This window comes from Vanessa tameamea, chromosome 4, assembly GCF_037043105.1.
Source record: "Vanessa tameamea isolate UH-Manoa-2023 chromosome 4, ilVanTame1 primary haplotype, whole genome shotgun sequence".
Classification (NCBI taxonomy): domain Eukaryota; kingdom Metazoa; phylum Arthropoda; class Insecta; order Lepidoptera; family Nymphalidae; genus Vanessa; species Vanessa tameamea.
This window is the reverse complement of record NC_087312.1, coordinates 3756906-3764060: the sequence shown is the minus strand read 5'-3', so window position 1 is coordinate 3764060 and position 7155 is coordinate 3756906. Positions and strand designations below refer to the sequence as shown.

At 31.8% G+C, this 7155-nt stretch overlaps 1 non-coding gene across 1 annotated transcript; it reads left to right on the top strand.

Annotated features, from left to right (window-relative positions):
- The first annotated feature begins 582 nt into the window (after window positions 1-582).
- Window positions 583-653, top strand: Trnag-ccc (transfer RNA glycine (anticodon CCC)). Its single transcript has one exon. It is a non-coding gene; the product is annotated as a tRNA-Gly (tRNA).
- Window positions 654-7155: the final 6502 nt, after the last annotated feature.

Here is a 7155-nt window from a genome sequence, read left to right as displayed (position 1 = left end):
GCGTATTTTTTCAGTAATTCGCATTCGCTTTTGATTTTTTATTCGCTTATGTTGCCTCACTATCATACTAGAGGAAGAAAATCCGATGAGTGAGTGCTACCTACCTAGGGTTTGCACAAAGCACAAAATTCGGTTCAGATTCTCGTGTGTTAACCGCTGGGTCATCTCGGCTCCTTGCTAGCGAGATGCCTAGGAATAATTTTGACAAAGAAATAAGTACTTAGTATTATAACGTGGTCATCAAAATTGATTCCTTTCAGTGTTTTCGTCTATTCCCTGATATTTCCCGTTAAGGAAGTCCACGCACACTGAGAAAAATAATCTTAAATGAAATAATACGTTTGTGGTTGTAAAAAATATTTGACACAATTAATTATGATCTCTGTCAGCTTTAGGTTTATTCCAAATCGTGGTTCAACTTACTCTGGACTTCAGAAGTTATGCTACTTGTGAAGGAACTATTAAAATAGTGCGAACAAAATAATTAAGAATGTATTATTTTGTAGGTATTCGATAAAAACATAGTAAATGTTACTTATCCTTTCCATCTTCCTATAAATTATTTTCATCACAGAGTTTGTAGCACTGCTGGTGTAGTGGTATCATGCAAGATTCCCATTCTTGCGACCCGGGTTCGATTCCCGGGCAGTGCATGTACTTTTTACTGTATATTCTTTTATTAATGTGATTAATTTTTATTTTTCTACACATGTAAGTTATTTTTTATATTCTATAAATAATAAGAAACTTCAAACCAACTTTTCGCTAGAGATCAGTAGTAGTTTGAACTTAGAAGTTTGCCTTTTAATGAATGCTTTTAAAACTGTGTAATTACTAAATACCTACATAATATTTTATAGAAATATGATTTTGATACAGATATAATGTTATACCCTTCATCAATTATTTTTTGTTTTAATTCTTATACTTATTTAATTTAACCTTAAATGTTAAGGATTTTTTAATATTAGATTTTAATTTCAACTTTTATTAGTCATCAAAGTTATAAACAAAGTCACTTAGTCATTTATCTTGACAAAATACCAATCGTATTTCAAGTGTGATCGCGGTAGGTTGACATGGGAATCAAACCGCTTACAAGCGCCAAAAATGCCACCGAACATTCCAGCATAACTATGGGAACTTAACAAATTAGGCAAATACATTTTGGCATATTTTCTCAAATGTGACTCATTGTAGAAAACGATATATATATATATATTGATCCATGTACGTATATAATTATAATATATAGTTAATAAACGTTATATCTGTAGAATTATTTTTTCTGGTACAGAAACTCCTCTGGTATCTATTTGATCTCACGTCTTTATTGGCAGAATATTCTACTGACAATAAAGAAATATTCGGTATTATTATACTACGGTTTGAAAGATGTATGAGCCAGTGTAACTACATTCACAAATACATAATTCGTTCCTAAAGTTGTTTTTTTTATTATGGCATTGGTTGGCGGACGAGCATATGGGCCACCTAATTGTAAGTGGCCACTTACCACTTACCACAGAGGCGCTGTAAGAAATATTAACGATTCATTACATCACCTATGCGCCACTAACCTTGGGAACTAAGATGTTATGTCCCTTGTGCCTGGGATTACACTGGCTCACTCACCCTTCTAACCGGAACATAACAATACAGAGTACTGTTATTTGGCGGTAGAATATCCGATGAGTGGGTGGTACGTATCCAGACGGGCTCGCACAAAGCCCGACCACCAAGTAAAACTGGTGCACTGACGATGTAAAAAATGGTCAGTATTTACAGTGCCAACGTCTAGGGGTGGTGGTGACATATAATCAAGTGGCATATTTGCTAGTCAGCCTGTTTATTGTGATAAATAAAAATAACATGGCTATTAATTGAAGGAAACTTTTGTGACATTTCTATACATTGCAAACTTTTTGTCATTAGTTTTGAAGCTTTCAGCTTACTTGGAGGAAATTTAATTGGTGTTTATCAGGAAAGTTTTATCAGAAATAGTCTTTTATTATAACGTAGTGATATAATATACAAATAAAATGTCAAAATATCTGAAACTTTATTATTGAATTATATTGGTCCGCTTATTACCAATAAATAATTGGCTCACTCTTTTCTATTGTTCATAATACTACTGAGATCATACAAAATATAGCATCATATATGACAGCTGCAAAGTATACGTCTATGTCCAATATGACAGCGAGTTTAAAAGTTTGATTTTTTTATAACAAATTTAAAACACGTTTGCTCATATTTCACTGCGCGAGCGTTTAAGGTGACCAGTCTTTCTTGGTTTTATTAAATAACCTCGCGTAATCAACTCGGTTTAACACCATTGTTTAAATACAACTAATTAAGTAACTCATTTCACCGCGAACTGGAGCTAATAAAATGTTATGTTATTATGAAATTACTGTTTGAAGTTTGTGACTGAACAGCTTTTAAATATTCCGAACGTAAGTATAAGCTGGATACGCTTAATTGGAATATAATATTACAGGAATAATTGAGGACAGATGGATTTGTAAATAAGAATCATACTGGTTTAAAGTCGATGGTAAATTGGTTCAGTTGCTAGAGAACATGAATTTTCATGAACATGTATTCAATCTCGGGAAAATATATAATAAATCCTGTGGGACGAATAAAATGCATTTGTGTATCCGTCTGGACCAAAGCAGCCTAAAACCAAAAGTGAACTTCAGTCACAATCTAGAATGACTCGTCTTCGCACGTATGACATTAACATTTTGAAATACGATAACAATTACTAATAACCTTTTCATGTCTAGTAATATTTATTTATTAATAAATCGTTATGTCAATGACCCCTCCCACTTTTGGAGCTATCTTCCCTAAACAACAATCGTAACAGTTTTAAATTAAACCCTTTGAAATTATATACATAACAAATGCAATATTTTAGTTATATTTTATAATAAATAATAAGTATAATAATTTCTTTTCTTATTAAGTCTTTAGTGGCAAAATAAATAAATAAATATATGTTATTGTACACTTTCCATTCCTTTTTTTAAAATAGTGATCCGATAAGTTTAGTTGATATGATATTAACATAAAAACTTTGTTTAAAAACACCTATACTTAACACTATTTGTATCGAGATAAGTTGGTTTATATTATTTTAATTGAGTTCAGTGTATTAAAAATACGGGACTATCCACAAACAACTTTCGCACCATCAAAGAACAATAACTCGTAAACATTTATCATCCGTTACAAATGGTCATTTTTCAAAAGGCACTAATTATTTCCACAATCCGTTCAAATCACAAAAACAATTGATTTGACGCCGCTTTTTCACTTTGAGTCCGTTATTGTTGCGATTTATTTTAATGCGAATCGATGTGAAAACTACTCCCCATATTTTTCTTATGTAATAAAAAGTATATGACAATTAAAATTATGTATGAAACGTTGCTTACTTTTTTCGTACTTTTTTGTCTATATCGACGTGTTTTCGTTACCGTAGCTGATGGTAAATATTGTATTGTAATAATGAAATGGAACACGCTTTCCTTAAATATACCGATTCACATCTGCCTCGAAGATTGCCGGATTGTAATGCGCAGGAAACACGTCGCAACTAATTATCACATCATAACTTAAACTTATGAACGTAATTGTTATGTGAATTTTACTCGCACTTTTATACGCAAGTAAACGTTTCGTTCAAGAAAATTATTCCAGCTTGAAAAATGAAACGAATATATTATGAGAAGAGTGAGAAAATTTACGAAAAGTAAAATGAAATTAATACCTTCCGCGGAACGTTCCAATATCGCTCGCTGATTCAATTTGCAAGCATGTATGGACGTGTTTAAACTAGTACGAATAAGATAATTTTCGAGCGCGAATCTAATATTAACATTTAACTCGTTTTAGACTCTTCTAGAAACGAAGTTTATGATTAGGAAAAGTATAAAATACGGTACACCGGATGCGGGAGTTAGCAATAGATTGTGAACTTAAGCGAAAGGGAATAATCGTTCCTTTTTTTTCTAAACTTAAATTATTATTTAAAATTCTTGATGGCAGGGCTTTGTGTAAGCCCGTCTGAATAGGTACCACCCACTCATCAGATATTCTACCGCCAAACAAACATTCTTAATACTGACGTGTTACATTTTGAATGGTGAGTGAGCCAGTGTTCCCAAGTTCCCAAGGTTGGTGGCGCATTGGTGATGTAAGGAATGGTTAATATTTTTTACAGCGCCAATGTCTATGGGCGGTGGTGACCACTTATCATCAGGTGGTCCATAAGCTCGTCCGCCCACCGATATAAAAAAAAACACTAATTATAACGAACAAATACATCTGTATGTTTATTTATTTAATGAAAATAAAAGGAAACCCAATTAAATGCTGGAAGCGACAGTGCCAGTTGCGTCCCGTTTTCCTGGCGTTTTTACCTCCGTCTGACCACACCTTAACACTTCGATACGTATCGCGTTGCAGTTTTTCTCGCAATCATCTTGCTGAGAATATACTTTATGTACGTACAATATTATGATACTATATCAATTACTCTGTATCTTTTCTTTTAATGGCCCTTATTTGGTTTATAAAAGAAAAAGCAAGTAAGACATCAGATAAAATGAATTCGTAATGGATTCTCCTATGACAGATGGAATTAATTTTTTGCTCGGGTATCGAGTCTCAGTGTTATGCTACGACTATAATGTTACAACTCTATAATTTTCATAAAAATGTACACTCACTTTAAAATAACTTAATGTTAATTGTCGTTTTATGCTACACACACATAAAAAAATAATATACGTATATACAAATTCACACAGGCACATGAATATCTTTAAATTTTAATATATTTATGCTACACACACGTAAAAAATTAATATAGGTATATAAAAATTCACACACGTTAACATCTGAAGATTTCGATACATAAAAGACTGTCATATATGTAATTTTTAAACTTGCACTTTTATCTAATAACCTGCTGTTCCGTGTTGTTTTACGTTAAATTGTAATGCTTCATCCCCATTGGTTGTAGCCAGAAGTAAAGTTTTTTGGCTTTATAAAGAAGTACCTATATAAGATAATAGTTTGGCAATTTTTCTGATAAAACGTGTATTCAACTTTCCCTCGGCCTTATTATCACATCCTTATACTATTACAAATGTTAAAGTTTGTATGTCTGACTGTATATTACTCAATCTTAATATAGAGATAACTTATAGCCTGATTTACACAAAGACTACCTTATATGTGCTAAGGCTATCTTACACACGCGAGTTAAGTCGCGGGCGGCCGCTAATTTTCTTAACAATCGTTAATATCCATTGTTATATTAAAATAAATAAACAATTAAATAAAATTGTATAGTTATTGTTACCTATTATATCATAACAAAGAACACGTGGAACTTGGTCGATTATAGGTTTATAAACTTAAATATAGTACACGTATTTCCACTAACGCGTATTAAATCACCGTGGTTCAATAAGCTGCAATATATAAATTCTCAAATTTAGTAATATAAATGTAAAGCGTTATTTGAACAGGGTATTCTAATATGTTTGAAAAAGTACTTACGTACTTAGTATGTTTTCTGGTCATTAAATTAAATTTTAAGCCTTTTTTTATACCCGCGAAAACGCTGTCACTCATTTTGGTGAAGTCACATTGACGAAAACAACAGTCGTGTATATACGACCGGCACTCATTCAACGTTCTATTTAAGACTTACAAATATTTGGTGCTTTTTGCGAAAATAATGAATAATAATCGCTAATGTTGGTGTGTAGTGACTAGTCTTACAATGCTAGCATTAAAACTCCAGAAAAGTTCTTTATCTAAGTGCCATATTATATTGAAATGACAGTTGTTGCCTATCAGACGTCACACCATGGCGGCTCTTGTTTTAGGTCACGTGATATAAAGACAAAAAATTACGACTTTTAATTGCAATATAATAAATTAATAATGCGCATTTATGACTCAAAATCAAAATATTTTAATATATTTCTATATATATTTTAATTTTTATCAAGTTTGGTAATTTATTTTACACTACCTAAAATACCCTATTACAATCTTTACTAATGTTATAAATGTAATAAACTCTATCCGTCTGTTTCTTTCTCTTTCACAACCAAATCAATGACTAAATTCAATGAATTTTCGTATGATGCAAGCCTTTTGACCTGGCGAACAACCCCAAAATGCGTGCGAAGTCTCGGGTGGCAACGGTTACAAATAAAGCAAACATCAAAGTCAAAAACTCTTCCCCGGATATCAACTTCTGACCTTAACAGTTAGGTTAGACACATTTCACCCACTGAGCTATAGCGATTCACGAGGATCAATATGACGTATAAATAACTCTAACGTTAAAATATTCGATACTATCTCAACTGTTCGTCTATTAAACTATCCGCAGTCAATATCCTTTCTACTTGCGTCATTATAAGTCACAATTCATTAGGTTTTTCGTCAAGCTCACGATTTCAATAGGGATGTCGAGTGTCCGCTATCGCAGATATCGACATTGAGATCTAAGATCATTATCGACTTATTCCTGCACAGTCACTTGACTGGGGTGGCATCATGTCTCATTGTATTACATCTATATAGTACCACATTAAGCGTTTAATGTATGGAATTTAATTTCTAAAACCTGCGTCGGGTCAAAACGACAGGTTGTTTTATTAACCGTAATGGCGTTTAAGACGTTTGGTTTAGATTACAGATTATGACATTGCTCGTAAGTTGAAAGCTAATCAAAATGTTTTAATCGATGACGCGATATGATCAGTGATGTGCCTATTACACTAACTCGTTTATCGATAATGTTGTTTTTTAATCGTACTTCTTCATATACAAGGATGGACATTTTGTGTCTTTATTTACAAAATAGATCTTATATATTGTAAACCTCCAATTATAATTAGTATAACTGTTCAAAATTTCTAGAAAAAAAAAACTATAGTACGAAAAATAAAATTGATATCAAAACAATATATATAAATATTTTTAGTCGGGAGTTGTAAATATCATATATGTACATATATTTCCTTAAAAATAATAACAATAATAATAATTATTAGATTAATAAATTGTTAATAGTATATTACATTAATAAATTTATTTACAATATTTAAA